Here is a 16,955-nt window from a genome sequence, read left to right on the forward strand (position 1 = left end):
GCCAAAGTGGTTAGAAAATCCTTCTATGTGGCCCACCTAATCACAAAAGGGTTTGCATCCAGATCGAAAGAGGTCATTGGGCCCCTCTATGCATCACTCATCAGACCCATCATATAGTACAATGCCCCATTTGGGATGTACCTTACAAGACACCTGCAACAACTGGAAAGTCCACAGAAGTACCTCACCAAGAGGATCACTGGCCTCAAGCAGATGCACTATGCAGCTCGACTGAAAAAACTCCAGCTGTACTCAGTTGCATACCGCCTACTCAGAGGTGATCTCTGCCTGACATACAAGGCCATGTCCAACCCAGAATTGATGGACATGCTCCATCTAAAGAAAACCATATCCCCTTGAGCCACATGCTCCAGGGATCTAAACCTCACCACAACAATAAATAGGACATGCTGGAGGGATAGATTCCTGTCCCAGAGACTTCCCATGCTGTGGAACAAGATTCCAATCTACATTAGGCAGAGCTCCTCACTAACCCTCTTCAAGAGAAACCTTGACGAGTGGATGGGAAACAGAAAGTTTACCCAAGGGATCACTTCAATGGCTTTGCTGGACAGAGGCACAGGGAAATAATCTAAATGGGTGGTGAAAGCTAACACATTCCGGCTAGGTTTATAAATGCCTTCGGGCAGATAGCCTAGTACCTACCTATGAACCTATGAGCCTAAGAAAGTATTCTAAGAGCTAAGCCAACACAAGAATGGTGAAAGGAGATCTTTGTAATAATGTTACCTAAAGGCAGATAGCTTATTGCATTAGTTATTTCCACACAGATGTAGCTTCTCTTTAACAAAAGACACTGTCTTTGTTCAGGAGCTTCATGCCAAGATGAACAAATTGATTCATATAAAAAAATCCCTAATGTATTCCTAGAGTTTCGCTGCAACATTACCAAACTATTCATGAAAGAACTGTAACTGTGCAGTCTGACATATCAAATATAAAATGCAAAGGAAAATATCCAAATAAAAATTTAATATAGATGTACACATTAAATATATTGTAATAGTTATCACTTGTCTGGCATATTCACTTTAAAGTATGCAAATTACCATTTATAAAATAGTCATTCTGTAAACCAGAGACTCATTGGTTAATTGCTGTGTGCAGAAACAATAGTGCTGTCACCATACACCAACGGGATATTTGGGTTTGTTCTTTATTAGGATGGCTTCTGTTAGTTACTGTCATGTCCTCCCTGTGCTCACTAGGGATTTCTCTGGGTACTCCAGTGTTCCCCCATGTATGTGAAAGACATGCAGTCTGCAGATTAGTCACTCTCAGTTTCCCATACTTGCCTAGTAAACACTGCGGATGGCAGAAGCTGTTCATGGAGTCACTATAGGAGTTGGAAGTGACGTGATAGCATTGGATGGAAGGAAACGTTTTACTCAGGATTACCCAAAATGAGAAAGATTTCTGGATTGCAAAGACAAGTGTCTACACCTAGAATATGTGTATAATGCAGCTGATGTTTCCATCAAATACATACTTGTTACTCTTTCTCAGTAAATGGTAATCAGTCAGACCCTAGACAATAAAATCTACAAATAAAATAGAGCAAGTGAACCATGTTTTCATTATCATACTATCCCTATACATACATGCATACACACATACATACATGCACACATACCTATATGCACACATACATGCATGCACACATACATACATGCACACACATGCAAACACAAATGCACTCATTTTTAAATAAAAAAAAAAAACGTTTCTTAATTTGCAGTTGCAAGCCTTCTACACTGTCCATTTCAGATAAACCTGTTCTACCTACACTTAGATAATTGAGCATTAGGGCATAACAGGATATGAGTTCCTTAGACAATTATTTATGACAGTGGTGTAGAAAATTGAAGAATTTGTTTCCATAAGGCAAGTATTTTTGCTAGTACATTTTCTGCCTACCCACCCTCCTACCAGCCATCAGCCTTCCTCCTATGAGATGTACCCATCTGTTGCCTATAAGTGAAAAAAAGCCACTGGCCCAGACAAAAGCCAGCCAGAGGGAACCATCATCAGGCTTTACCCTACAGCTATCCATAGATCATCGGCCTCCTTTGCTGCCTACTACCCACTGAGTGGTTTGCGATCTCCACTCTGTAGGTTTAGCCTGAGAGTCCACAAGTGAGATGCTGCATCTCCACTAAACATCCCATGCAGTGTCAAGGATTACAGAATGGGTCACAACTTCCCCCACTGCTGCCAATTCCCTGCCTGTGAACGGACCCACAAAGATCTCAGTGACACAGCCAAATGTTTTCTGTTATGGCCTATCCCTTCCTCTGGGTGGCTGACAAGACCATCTATATCACTGCAGAAGGATGATATGCCCTTCCCATGAATAACTACGCTATTATATGCATACTGCCGGAGTTTGCCACCACCAGGTCTGCTGCACCAAGCCAACATTTATTTATTTATTTTTTGCTTGTTTGTTTGTTAACTGGGTGGTTGGGCTGAATTAAGACAGCTACTACCAAAGTCATTTGGCAAAGACTGCAAAGTTACAGAATGAACATCTAATACTGTTGCATAATATCATAGAAAACATATAATGTTGCCAAACAAAAGACAAAATGTGAGCTACAAAATATAGCAGGTGGTTTTCCACAGTTTTTGGTCCTCAGGTACAATAGGACCTTTTTTTTTTTTTTTTTTTGCTACTCAACTTAAGTAAATGTAAGCAACAGATAAGGGAAAGACACACAGCACTGTAATTGTTGGCTATGGCTGTGTCCCTGAACCCCCACATCCTTACAATTTAACCAATTTCAAGTTTGCACAACAGTGGGGAAAGGACAAATTCCCACTACCCGCTGTATCATGGCCTTGTTCAAACAGATGTTATCAAAGTCTGTTAAGCCAGCAAAACCATGATATTCCAAAATTTTACTAAAAGATCTGCAACTGGTTAAATGACATATAGCACTTGTATAACTTTAGTAACATCAGCATTAATACAGTTTCAGCTAAGCTTTTTTCTAAACATGGTTTAATAAAAAGCTTTAAACATCAAACTAAGATATCCTCCGTCTATAAAGGATACACTTTTATTTTTTTAATATAGCTGTGATTTCATTTTCTTTTTAAAGAGTGGACGACTGTCTGAGAACCAAACATAGGTCATCCTGTGCAGATTCCAAAACTGTCACCCCTTCAACTAAAACATAAGCAAAAAATATCTTTAAAGCACTTCTGCATTAAAACTATAGCAATCTGCTTGCTATTAATATAATCATCCAGGCTGCTAGAGTTAACCATACACTGAGCACTTCAGCTGTGAATGCAAATGTGTATCCATCTATGAAACCACAATATTCTCATGGCTTCATAAAGCAATGCAGGTATTGTCTCCTTCCACAATGGACACCTGCTGATTGTGCCCCTTGAGAGCCTGCACCCAGAGCAGCTGTCACCTTCACCCCACCATAGTTATGCCTCTGGATTGTCTAATGTAGCAGTATTCACAGATAATGAATTCCAAGTTGCTGGAACTTGTTTTAAATTATTTTTCATGGGCAGCTATTGTAAATGTTTATCTTTTTAGTCTGTGACTGGTACTGCTGTCACTTATTTGTGAACAACATGGCTTCTCAAAGTTCTTTAGTGCTATGACTGCACCAGAAATAGCTGCAATGGAGTCTGTACCAATATGAACAAAGGATTTATAACAGGCATGCTTATAGAGGTGAACAGGGCATTTGAAACTGTTTCCCATGACCTATTATTGCATAAACTATATAAACTCAGTTTTGTAGATAACACCATAATGTGGTTCTGTGATTGTCATAAATTTGAAAGCCTCTATAACTCATTTTCAAACACAGGTACATTCATCAACGTTAGTAACACCAGTATTAATTTTCCATCTAAGCTGAAGCAGATTGCAATCATATTTTTTTTCTTACTTTAACCAGTACAGACTAGATGAAGATCCATGCACTACAAAGAATTATGACTGGGTCTCCAATCATAGCCCATGTACCTCAAGGCTCCATTTTAGGCCCAATTCTTTTTCCCATTTTTATCGATGACATTACCTTAGACCTACTTAACTTTAAACTTATAATATATGCTAATGAAATTGCTATGAGTGAATTCAGGCAAAACCCATAAAAATGTTCAAACATACCCTCAACCAAATGTTCATAATTATCTAAATGGATATAAAACAATAAGCTACTTTTGAACACAGAGAAAATTACAGTTATATTTTTTGTCATACCTGAAAAACTTGCCATTAATATTCCACCATTAATATTCAAAGACATTGAAGAAAATATCAACCCTAGAACATCCCAACAAAGGTATCTTAGCCTCATTTGCATCCTTCTCTCTCTTTTTTTACACCTTGCATTGACAATACCCACAACAAAGTTGCTTCACACTTCAAACTGCTACCATATCATTCATCTACTTCCACTTACCGCAAATGCAGCCATAGCAAAAAATGTCTTGAATTTGGTCTACCTCTGTTATGGCTACACCACCTTTCCAACATTCATAAATTACAAATTTCAGAAAACAAGACAAGTCAGTTCTGCTACCAGATAAGAATGCATTAATGTGATCTACCAAACATTTCAAATGGTTGCCCATTACTGAAAGAACCACATTGCTCCCTGAAATCTTGTTATTCAAAATAATTCTATTCAGTTAATGTCCCCCTCTAAAATGAATTAATTTTACCATTGAGAAAATATAGACAATGAGAAATAACCAGAGCAATTTCTCTACCCTGGCCCAACCTAAATGCAAAACCCCAACAGGAGAAAGAGGTATCTCTAGACTAGAATCAGCAATGTGTTCAGAAACTGGAACTATTCAAAACATCCCTGAATGAGCTCCTACAAAATGAATCTCTTTGCTTCTGCTTTCATAATGCTAGCTAAAATCCAATACCTCCCTTTCTATTTCTTATCTCTCTTACAGCAAGGTCCACTCTTGACTGATGTAGTATATTGGATTATATACCATGCAAATCTACATTCGATGTAGATGTTGCACATTATACCCGTATTAACTGTTGCATTTTTGTGCTTGTATTATTCATAGGTTCATAGGTTAGTACTAGGCTAACTGCCCTTGCGAGCCATTTTAAGCCTAGCCAATTATCCCTTGTGAGATTCAAACCCTGCACCTTGTGTTTGCAAGGCAAACACCTTAACCATTAGGCCACCCTCCCAACCCTTATAGATTAGTACTAAGCTAACTGCCCTTGCGAGCCATTTTAAGCCTAGCCAATTATCCCTTGTGAGACTCAAACCCTGCACCTTGCATTTGTAAGGCAAATATATTAACCATTAGGCCAACCTCCCAATCATTGTGAATGTTTTATATTTTAGCTATTATGGCATTGGTCTTCAGTACCTGTGTCATGACGGGAAAGGCTCAGGAAGCCATTTCATTCACACAGTAAATAAATTTCAAACAATCAAATAGATAAGTAAACTGCTCTGCAGAGAGTGTGTGTACTCCTGCACAGATAAGGAGTTTTCTTGTGGTGAGTAATACCGCTCTTTAAGTAATTTAAATGTTGCAGTTTTGAGCAGGTACCTGATTCTAGCAATGGCAGGTAGACAGAGTTCACCTTTGAACTAAGGGGCAGTGTGATATTCAAGATGTAGAAATCTGAAAATGTTTTAAATAGCAATTATAGGTAAGGCATAGTCACTTCTATGTGTTATAACATTAGTGACGATTACCAGTTGGATTTCAAAGACGTAAGTGAGAAATATTGCGGGTTACAATAAGCAGCTGTAAAATCTTAGATGCTGCATGGATTATTAAAGGAAAGAGAATCACCCATAAATATATTTGTATACACTATAGTTCTAAAATCTGGAACTCCCTTCCTGCCCATATAACAGGCAACAACTCCTCAACCCAATTCAAAAAACGACTTAAAATTCACTTCATGAATAACAGAATATGCTCCTGTATCACCCCTGGCTAGTACTTCAGTATTTTGCTATTATCAACCAGATTCATAGTTTAGCTACAGACCTATAATGTCCATAAATTCAAATGTATTACCTTAACTTAAGACAGTAGGACTAATTGTACATCCAGCTTCTCTAGAGGTGAAAGCAATGTGTCCCATGAATGTTGTCCAGTGTGCTCTCTTCCATTTTGCTCTACTATGTCTCAAAGTAAGTACCATATGACTGTCATATATTAACATTTGTGTAGCCTGCCTTTTATTAATATTTAATGTATTGTCTGTTAACGGTAACATTGTCGCCTCACAGCAAGACGTTGTCCCGTTCGATTCTCAGCTAGAGCATCTTCTGTGTAGAGGCATACATGAATAGGCGTGCCTTCGTTGAAGGTTGTGCGTCAGGGCTGGTAACTCAGCACGTAAAAATCCTCTACCAAACATTAGTGGACCAGAGTTCTGCTGTGGCGACCCCTAACCAGGATAAGCTGAAAGACACAACAACAACAACATTGTCTGTTAGCTATAAAAATGTTATCTCTTGGAGCTTTCCTCCCCAGGCCTCAGCAGAAAAAGGACTTATGTCCAATTGGACTCTCCTGGTTAACAAATGTAAAATAAATATATATATTTGTTGTGTTGTGAAGGGGTGAGAATGCAGGAAATGTTTTGCAAATTCTTTGCAATTAAAAAAAACATGGCACAATCCAATTCTATATCAAGGCAAAATCATTTTTAAAAACTGCCATTACAGCATATAGTGACTTAAGATCATTTGTTAGTACAATGTCATTGACAAACAGATGTATTTAGTGAGCAAGTCCGAAGGAAGGCTGTTTTATACAGTGTAAAGAGCAGAGGGGGAAGAACAGAACAATATGAGATGCAACTAATCGTAGTTCCTGTTATAGAGAATAAATTATGCCAAGCAGAAGGAGAAGCTCTGCTGTGCAAATAACTGGTCAGTTATTCAGTTACTTCTTCTAGGAAGCCATACTGTCTTAGCTTCGTAATTAGAAGAGTGTGGTTAACTGTTTCAAAAGTGCTTTTTAAGTCTACAAAAATTGTACCACCTTGTAAACCTTTATCTATTTTTGTGTATACATAGAAAAAAACATTAGGTTGTCAACCACAAAAGCAGGCTCTCTAGGACAGTCAAACACTTTTGTCTCCTAAGTGAGTCTTTATCATAATGACTGTAGCAATAATAAACAGAACTTAAATACAAAGTGGTAATATGATGTCATAACATGACCAGTTAAGTCCATTGATATTTAAGAAGCTTTTTTAAGACTCCCTTAAAATTAATGTACTCATGCAAGCCAGGAGAAGCCTAATGAATTAATTAAATCACCTATCCTAAAATCCAACTCTAGAAAATCTAAAACCTAAAATAAAAATCATTTTTAAATTGTTACAATTGACAGAATGTTTATCTAATGCATTCCTCTCATGTACCATGATAGAATAACTGTGTTCATATATTCTCTTTTTAAAACTTTTCTTTATTTTTCCAGTATAAAATGCTTTACATGCCATGCACCCTGCAGCAAAAACAATACAAGTAAAATCACAGTTAAAATATCCAAGGACTTCATATGCCTATCTGAAGTATCATCAGATAGGATGAATTAGCAACATACCTTCACTGTTAGCATTTGTTATGGAAAGAACACTCCTCACTTCTCTAGTGTCCTTAATAGCTACTTGTTAACTCTCTAAAATATCTTTAATGTTAGCAGTCTTTTTGTTATCAAACATTGGATGTTCCTACACTACCTTCCAAATGTCTTCATTTGCTGTTAAAATATCCAGATATATAACTGTTTCCCTAATGGATAAGTGTATCTAACTATAAGGTAATACAACAGGCCAGACTGCTACTAAACTTATTGTCACTGTGAAACTCTGTGCCCTTAGAAAAAATCACGGAGTAGCATCCACAGTCCCTCTTGCTTCGTTATCAGTGATAAGGTCAGTGGGATAACCTCTACCTAAAAAAAACTTATACTTAAAATATTAGTTTCATTTTAAATTCTTAGGCATTAACTGCTAGTTGACTGACTGACACTTGCCATCTGCCCTTTTATTAGAATTTTTTTCTTAATGTGTGAAGGGTACATAGTTTTGAATTCCAGTTAATAATCTGTCACTTTTTGCAATAATTTTTTTGTAGTAAATCCCTGGTGTTCTAAATGTTTAATAACAGTGCCGATCAGATTAAATGTAGAAAAATTGCAACATTTAGTAAACATTCATCTACATTTAACAACATTTGAGATGTAATTGCAAATATGACCATCTGTTACTTACTATATTTTGCAAGGAACTCATGTTGTCTATCTAATAAGGGGCCATATCTTCAGTAATCGTATGTAAATATTTTTTGTAATGTTTTGGCCAATAGACAGATGTTTGCAATAAATCTGTATCTAATGTTCTGACAGGAGCCCAAACCTTTCATAAAGGTATGATGAAAGCTTTTTTAAAATTTGGGATTATTATTTTAGTAGTAAGCCATAACTTGTAAGCATCTGCTAATGGTTTGGAATGAACTGAACTGAAGGGATGCTAGTGTGGGTAGCTGCCCATGATACCAGATGAGTTTGCTACAGTTCTGGCTTGTAGGTGTTAGACCAAACAATTTGTTGGGACTCACTTTGTAGTAGGCTTTCTAAGCTGCTTGGAGTAAAGTTGATATATTTTTTTATTTATTCTTTTGATAACTGGGTGAGTTAGCTTGTCTACCAACCCTTTTTAGTCAACTTTCTGAACTAAGATGTCATGTTATATTTTTGCAAACCAAAATAAGTCATTTTTGGAGCAAGCTTGACTGTTTACAGAAACCAGTGGGAGATAATTGGGCAATGTTCACTTGTTTCATTGGGCTGAATGTCCAAGTCCAAAAGTTTCTTAGGTATGTTTGTAATAACCATATCAATAAGACAAGAGCTACAACACAGTTGGGTTCACTCTTGGGCTATTATTAACCATTTGAGAGAAATTGAAGAAATTAATGGGGGGGGGGGTACTTTCAGTATGGCATGGTGTTAATGGCTGATGTTTTGTGCTATCCTCCCCAAGAAAACAAATAAATAAATCAGTATAAACAATTTCTACTGTGGACCTGTATTAGTGGGAGTAAATAGAATGTGTGAAGCCGATTGGTTTCTAAGCTGTTCAATGGAATATACTTCCCAAGGAATGCTTTATTAGCCATTCAGAAGTCTGGGTATATGCTAATTATTCACAGTTTGCTTATTCCAAACTATAAATACAACAGGATTTGTTTATAACCAACTCTTTTTAAGTACAAGGAAAAACCTCATCAGTAAATATAATCAGGATGGGTAAATCTTTATGTACCCCTGGACGAGAAGTAAATATTCTGGTTATATAACAGAATTATTTAAATGTAATTTTTTTTTCTTATAAATAAATTTACTAGTACTGTATACAGCTTTTCATTCAATCAGTTTCTCTATTTTTTCAACAGGTAAAGTCACTATACTGTAGCTATGCACATGACAATGTTTTTCCATCATTGTTGAACAGCAGTGGAGTGTACTGTACTAGTATGTTTTCTTATTAAACCTGCCTATAACCTGCACCTGCAACTCGTGTCACTATTTTCATACCATTGTACCTTTGAGACAGTAGCTGGCAACTAGAAAATTGCTTTCCCCCATTCCTAAGGTCTATGAGATATATCACCAGTGTTATACAGATGTGAGTTATCTGCCTAAGCAAAGCCTATGGTAACAGCAAAATATGTGATGTGCCACAGTGGATATGTAGTATGCTGGTCTGCAAAGTCTACCTGCAGGTATAATTTGTGTAATATATGTGCCTGGTTTATGTATAATATAATATCAGTGAGATGGTAGCTCACAACAACAGAACTGCTGCCCCTCATCCTGAACCTAGCACTGAACATGCATTGGGGTCCACCACAAGGACACCTGTTGTGAATGTCCAAATGTACAACAAATGTCAGCAAAGGCACGTATATGTTTGCCTTCATATGTCCACCCAGCATGTGCATGCATGCCACACGGCCTCTTATGTTGTAATCATGATCAGCACTTTTATCTCTTCTGTTATGTATTAACAGGCCAGACTACTGCTATAATGACAGTTGTGGAGTCTGGACTAGAACACCAAGTTAAGTTCAGCACCTGGATGGGGTCTGATTATGAAGCCAGCACTCAGAGTCACAGTCCCAGGACACGTTGGCACCATCTCCCTCCTGGGTCCTCAAACACACAATCTTTACAGAATGGTATGAGGCCTTGTCATCACTGTCAAGAATGGTCCTCCTGTGACCATGATCACTTCCACTACTCTCTCTGGGGTTATGGTGGCAAATCATCCCACTGCCTCAAATGTGTATATACCCTCTAGATGGCAGCCTAGCAAGGGTTTGCACTGCAGTCCAGTGTTACAGCCTGGCTCAGATATTCTTGGCACAAATCAAAAGATGTGCAGGGATCTAATTTGATCAAAATCTTCAGCTCTATGCGCTGACTTGGAGATGGCTGTAACAGTGCATGGCCTCATGGAAGATTTGACCCAGTACTGCCAGCATCTCCAGGAGACCACAGAATTCAGAAATTATGTCTTGACAGGTCTCATGAGGACTTTGGTGGTCCATATAGCCAGTATACACACCTGCATGAAGAGGATAGCAAGTGCTACTATTGGTGCCTTACCAGTGACTATTGACCAAGACTGGGTGTGACTCTGACCTGAAGTGGCCAGATAGGGAGGCAATTGCAGGAAACAGAGACTGCATCTCTGGCACTGGAAATCACACAGACACACACACACACACACACACACACACACACACACACACACACACACATACAAGGAGCAGCCCAAACAAAGAGGATCTAGGAGTGAAACACCCTATTGGTGATCCACCTTCATGTTCTCTTCCACCAGTATGGTCACATCAGTTTCTAGTGGGGCCTGTAGTCCTACTTCATCTGGTCATCTCAATGGCCGCAGTTATGTGTAATATGTTATATGTTAGTTTATATGACAAGTTTAGGAAAATGCAGTATATAAGGTGAATGAAATAATAAGTACTGCATAAACATGTTCATATTTATATAGTTAAACATTAGTAGTTATTAATATATATATATTTTTTTACATTTAATATTGATGTATTTTTTGTACACATGAGATTTTAGGGGTTTTATCAGGTTATTAATGAACTTTATATTATACTTATATATTTATACTATTTAGAAAAATACTTACTTTGCTCACATTACCATCAATAACACAATATACATTCAATCAAAATGAAGGACTGGAACATCTAATTTACATACTCAATAAAGGCATTAAACAGAAGCATAGAGTTGATTACATGCAAATTAATCTTGAGATAACAAGATAGGATTGGATGTTGCCTTTTCTTGAAAGAGATTGGAAAGTGAACAGTTAGCGTTGCTGTTCTATCCACACACTTTCCTGTTTTTGGCAAGACTTTGGTATTTTAGAGATAACATCTGAAGCAGGCATTGGTTGTATTTTTCGAAATGTGATATAATTTAGTTGAAGGATACTTATTGTAATTCCATAATTTTAAGCGCCATTATTTCGATTATGCAGGTAAAGATCCATCATACCTGCATATTATTGTAATGAATAGAAAGTTATATTCACAAATTTCTTCGAAGATTTAATATTTGGAGTGTTTATGAATGCTTCTATTTACTTTGGATACTACATCATTGAGAACAGTGCCACCTGTTATTGGTCTTGAGAATTAAAGGAAAATGAAAGAGTAATACTCATTTTGCTCACATTATCATCAATAACATAATATACATCCAATCAAAATGAAGGACTGGTACATCTAATTTACATACTCAATAAAGGCGGGAAACAGAAGCATAGAGCTGATTATATGCAAATTAATCTTGAGATAACAAGATAGGATTGGATTTTGCCAAGTATTCACCAATGGTGATTGGTCAAATAGTATAGAATTTCATATATAAAAGGAAATGGGAATGGAAGTCCCTAGTGTCTTATATGATCTGAGGAAGACAACAGTCAAAAGTGCTTATCGGATATCTTCAAGGGACAGTTTTGAGCTTTTTTATTTTTCATTTTATTTTCAAGTCGAAGTTTTATTCCTTTTAAAGGACTACATTTTAATTGGAACACTTGTGAATTTCATTGATTGGCCATCCTTGGGTGGATTTTCTGTCTTTTTTCTGCTAATATTGACTGTTTCTGTGACAGACCACCTTTAGCGTTTGGGAGTTATTTATTCATTTATATGTTATATGTTAGTTTATATGACATGTTTAGGAAAATGCAGTATATAAGGTGAATGAAATAATAAGTACTGCATAAACATGTTCATATTTATATAGTTAAACATTAGTAGTTATTAATATATATATTTTTTAACATTTAATATTGATGTATTTTTTGTACACATATAAGATTTTAGGGGTTTTATCAGGTTATTAATGAACTTTATATTATACTTATATATTTATACTATTTAGGAAAAGGAATTAATTCTACACTGGCTTTACAATGGATATATTTGATGTTGATCTAGTTTTGTGAACATATATAAGTATACGTATGTACATTATTCAATATTATTTTATTATTTTATTTTATTATTCATATAATATATAATATTTAATATATTTAATGTTTTATAATTTTTTGGAATTATGCAGTACACCGGAGTGATGCATTTATTATACAGTTGAATTTTTATTTTCCACTTAGACAAGTGGTGTATACAATATTATGTCTGAAACTTGAATGTTTGTCATTATTTTGTGACTTCAATCCTCAATTAATTGCCAGAAAACCACAAATTTTATGGGAAACAGACCAAAAGTATGAGGCAAAAATCTGAACATTCTGCGAAAATCTGGAAGGTTGAGAGGCATGGGAGACATATGTGACCTTGAAGGTCTTGGGAGCTCTAGGACACAGACCCTATTTCACATTGAGGAAGGAGGATTACATTACGATTGCAAGAAGGGCCTCCATTTTCCTTGGTGTATTTGCTTGCAAGCTGTTATCAGAATATGTCTACCTGGATTTTAAAATATGTCATCCTGATGAGGGGAGCTGTAAACTCTTTTCTTATCTAGAAGGTGATCTATATAAAAATGAAAGTACTGCTTATTATATGAGGAAAGTCTATGAAATTCCAAGGACTGAATTCTCTGTTTATAACTTATTTTCCTACAATCATGATAGTTAAGGTTTATTTTCCTTTCATTGAATTTGTATAGAGACCTGAAGTGACAACATTTACTATTTGTGCCGATTCCATCCTAATAGCAGAGACCATTTATTTCTTGTTTCTAAATAAATCTGAACCTTAAACTTGAAAAGGTAGATTCTGTTGCTAACTGTATTTATAAAACCACATGGACTTGCTACAATGCTCAAATGCAACTGACTGCAAGACTTCATACCTGATGACTATAAACTGCAATTGCAACCTGCTTGTGCTTTTTATTTGCATCTCATTATGCACTCATTTGCATGCCCCTCTTTCCATGCCTTTTCACTCGCTGCCCTATAGCATTACCAAGTTCTGGGAATCGCTACATATCTGAGTATTTTACTTTTCAGTGCCAATATTACACAAATTAGCTGTGACTACCGGCCTGTACATACTTTACTTACTATTGTATGTTATTTCTCTTTTATTTTTTTCTTACACTTTTAGCTTGTACACTGTATCACTTCTGTGTCACTGTTAGACAGAGGCACAGTATACTAACCTCGAAAATGGGCATAGCAAAATTAATTTAAAATGGGTGGCGAAAGCCAAACACACTCTGGCTAGGCTTATAAATGCCCTAGGGCAGATAGCCTAGTATGAACCTATGAACCTATGAACTACAATTAACTTTTAATCATACTAACACCCGTAATGCTAAATCTTTTCTCTAAAAATAGGGAACAAACTCAAAAATGAAGGATAAATGCCCAAAATTAGGTATACTTTTTATTTATTTGTATAATTGCTTCATCTGATGGAGTTAGTAACATACAATTTTAGAAGAATAAAATATCTTTAAATGCAATTACTAGGGCTGTTAACTGACTTAACTCTTTTGTGCTTCACTGCAAAATCACATCTTATTAGGGAAGGATCAACATTTGTATTAAAATCATGGACATCTGAGAACTATGTTGTCAACCACTTACTTTTTTGTCCATTTGAAAGTTATGTATGGCTTCTTATAAAAGGTGGGGTTTAGTTTACAAAGGGGTCATAGCCAGTTTGCCAGGGTATAGGCAAAGTGCAGTGATAATAAGTGGAATCCTTAAACAGCATAAGGTGTATGGGCTCTGAAAACATATTTGCCTAGAATAACAAATAAAAAAGTGAATTCAGTTAGTCACAGTTAGAATCAATATTATTCATGTCATTCAAGTTTTTTTTGTAAGAACTGCTCATTTGGTGGCTGTTGAAAATCCTTCCACATTGCTGCACTATCTGTTATATCTCTTCAGTCTGCCATGATAGTATGATAAAGTACAGTTATGTAAACTTACCATAACCATTAGATGTCCAGCAGGTCACTATTACAGTAGCCTTAGCTATTCGGTTCCCATCTGCATGAACTAGACAACTTTTCAAAGCTTAAGGTCACCCACCACATGCCATGTCAGGAGGTCGAGCAAAGCTCATTGTATAAAGAGAGAGAGTGTCAACATCTTCAGAGCTTCCTTGCCCAAAAACGGAATAATTAGCACCAAAAGGGACAAACAAAGTGCTAGGTAACATAGCAGAATAGTAAATATATATACAAAACGTATATCCCTCCACACCCTGACAATAAAAAAAAAACACCAAAAGAACAGTGGCTGGAGGACGGGTATTGTTACTGCAATAACAATCTATTAGAATATCTATAGTTAAGGAGTACACGACTGTACTGTGTTGAACATTAGATCATAGTTGCATCGGCCTAAGCTATTTGGGTAGATTACCATATGCAATAGTGATCTATTAGAATATCTACTGTTAAGGAGTACCCACTTGTACTGTGTTGAACATTAGATCACAGTTGCATCGGCCTAAGCTATTTGGATAGATTACCATATGCAATAGTGATGTATTAGAATATCTACTGTTAAGGAGTACCCAACTGTACTGTGTTAAACATTAGATCACAGTTGCATCGACCTAAGCTATTTGGGTAGATTACCATATGCAATAGTGATCTATTAGAATATCTACTGTTAAGGAGTACCCAATTGTACCGTGTTGAACATTAGATCACAGTTGCATCAGCCTAAGCTATTTGGGTAGATTATCATAGTTTAGAAATTAGAAAGGGATGAAGAAGTCAATTAAGAATCAATTAAGATCCAGGAGCCCCTGACCCTAATAAAGCTTATTCTGGATCTGGAAAAAAAATCCTGTTTGTAGTGTTTTGTAAAATTGTGAACAGGGGACCAACTTGCTGCTGCTAGAAAACTTCTAGAAATAGGCCCTAGCCCTGCCATGAAGTGGATTGTTACAGTAAAAATAGAAAAAAGAAATAACATGAGATAACTATCTAGAAATTGTGTGCTATGACACTGATTGTCCTTTCCTCTTACCTTCATACGAGACAAACAGCTGACTGTTTCTCCTTATGGAAGGAGCTTCATCTAGGTAGTATCTGGGCTGACTGTGGACATCCAGAGTATGAAGAAATGTTTCACCTTTGTTTTTGGGGTTAGAAAAAAAAACATGGATCTTAATAGACTGGTTCAAGATAAACTGTGAGAATACTTTTGGCATAAAAGAAGGAGGAGTTCTCAAAGAAACCCTGTCCTTGTATGAAATAAAGTACTCTTGTAGCAGAAGCCAGAGCAATGAGTAAAACATTCTATGTAAAGATCTTCAAATCTGCCTGATGAACTGGTTCAAATGGAAAAAGAGTAAGCTTTTAAAGCACAAATTTAAGATAACAAGGAGGACCCACCTGTTTTCTACATGGACAGATATCTAAAAACTCTTTCAAAATTTGCTTGACTTGAGCACAGGTTAGAAATGGAAGGATCCATGAGCTGACAAGACAAAATGGTCAACAAATGAACCTTAATGGAGAAGTAAAAAAGGCCAGAGGACAGTAAATCACACAAATAATAAAGAACCAGAGGCAGCCAGACCATAAAAGGTTCCTGGTAGTTGGAATAGTACCAGCAAGAAAATATTGTCCACTTACACGTACATGTTTTGTAGCAGCAGTTTTTTAGCCTCCTTCAATGTCTGTTGCATCTCCTCAGAAAAAAAGTGCCCAAAAGGTATCAAAATTCTACCATCCAGGCAGTCAGTCAAAGGGTTTACAGGCTGGGGTGTATCAAACAACCTCAGTTTTACATGAGTAAATCCAGTCTGTGGGGGAGCCTGTTGTCATTGCCCATGATCAATTTCAAAACAAGGGAAACCATTGCTACCTAGGCCAAAATTGGAAGCATTACCATAATCTTTGAGGTGTCCGAAGAACCCTGGATATCAATGAAAATTGTGGAAATGCATACAGGAACGTTTCTGTCCATGGGGATAAGGTTACCACCTTTTCAAATGCTCAAAGTGGGACATTTTCTGTAGAAATGTCAGATTAGCAGGACAAAACATACCCATGACCAGTACAAATGATAGAACTTCACCTTTCTGCCAAAATAAAAGCTTATCCGTGTAGCATTTGAGTTGCTTATGCTATTTCATATAACATTTAGGTGTTTCAGAGAAAAAATAACTGTTTTATGAAACTATGAAAGAAAACTTAGAAAATATTTTCGTACAACAATCTCAGGACATCTGCCATTTTTTTCAGTTTTTTCACAGGACACAACTGCCCAAAGAGGGACTGTCCCTCACAAAGTGGGACAGGTCTTAACCCTACATGGGGATGAGAAGGCATCTGTCTTCAAGACCTGTTTGCAAGGAATATTGATGCAGAATTTCTTTAAT

Source organism: Protopterus annectens, chromosome 8.part1 (genome assembly GCF_019279795.1).
Source record: "Protopterus annectens isolate FY-2018-M chromosome 8.part1, PAN1.0, whole genome shotgun sequence".
Classification (NCBI taxonomy): domain Eukaryota; kingdom Metazoa; phylum Chordata; order Ceratodontiformes; family Protopteridae; genus Protopterus; species Protopterus annectens.